Here is a 1,302-nt window from a genome sequence, read left to right on the forward strand (position 1 = left end):
TATGACATGCTACATAAATGCAGAAGCCAATTTTTAGAAATGACCAATAAAGAATAAATAAAATAATTTACTTTTATTATGATTGAGAATGCAGTAAATATTTAAAGATTTCTTGTGTTTTAATTCAAAGTAAAATTTATGTAGAGAAAAATGCACATGTATATAATTAGATGAATTTTAATATACTCATATATTTAGTACCATAATCAAGCCTTAAATATTTTTATATTCATACCCCAAATTTTGTCTTGCCTTCCTTCAGTCACTATATACAGCATATCGGCAACCATTGTTCTGATTTCTGTCATGGTTTTATTTTTTCTGTTCTAAAATTTCACTTATATGGAATTGTAGAGCATGTATTCTTTTGTGTTTGGCATATTTGCTCAGCAAAATATTTTCACTGTACAATAAATACCATAAATTTTAATTTATTCATCTATTTGATGAACATTTAAGCTGTTTCTATTTGAAAGCATTATAAATAAAGCTACTATAAACATTTCCATACAAGTCCCTTTGTGAACCCAAACTTTAGTTTCTGGTGGGATAATACCTAGGACAGGAACTGTTGGGTTATGGATTTAGTCTATGTTTAACTTTAAAAGAAACTTCAAAACAATTTATGATACTGGTAGTGCTGTTTTCCATTACCACTAGTAATGTATGAGTTCCAAATGTTCTGTATCCTCAACAACATTTGGTGTTAGTCTTTTTTAAATTTAGTTTTTCTTTCTCCTTCTTCTTTTTTTTTTTTTTTTGTAATACCCTTGTTATCAAATTACAGAGGTTCTTTTCTTTTCCTAACCTGCTCTGGGATTCTATTATTTATAGGTATTAAATTTTATCAAATACTTTTTTAGTATGTATTGAGAAACTTAAATAATTCTGCTGAAGAAGCTGAAGTTGGAAGAGTTTTATGGAAGAGTTTTAGGAAGACCTACAAGAGCTTCTAGAACTAATACTAAAAAAAAAACTGTCCTTTTCATCAAGAGGATTGGAATGCAAAAGTAAGAAGTCAAGAGATACCTGGATTAACAGGCAAGTTTGGCCTTGGAATACAAAATGAAACAGGGTGAAAGCTAACAGAGTTTTGCCAAGAGAACACACTGGTCATGGAAAACACCCTCTTCCAAAAAAAGAGATGACTGTACTACACATGGACATCATCAGATGGTCAACAATGAAATCAGATTGAAGCTGAAGATGGAGAAGCTCTATACAGTCAGCAAAAACCAAGACCTGGAGCTAACTGTGGCTCAGATCATCAGTTCCTTATTGCAAAATTCAGGCTTAAATTGA

The sequence above is a fragment of the Dama dama genome, chromosome 1 (assembly GCF_033118175.1).
Source record: "Dama dama isolate Ldn47 chromosome 1, ASM3311817v1, whole genome shotgun sequence".
Taxonomy (NCBI): Eukaryota; Metazoa; Chordata; class Mammalia; order Artiodactyla; family Cervidae; genus Dama; species Dama dama.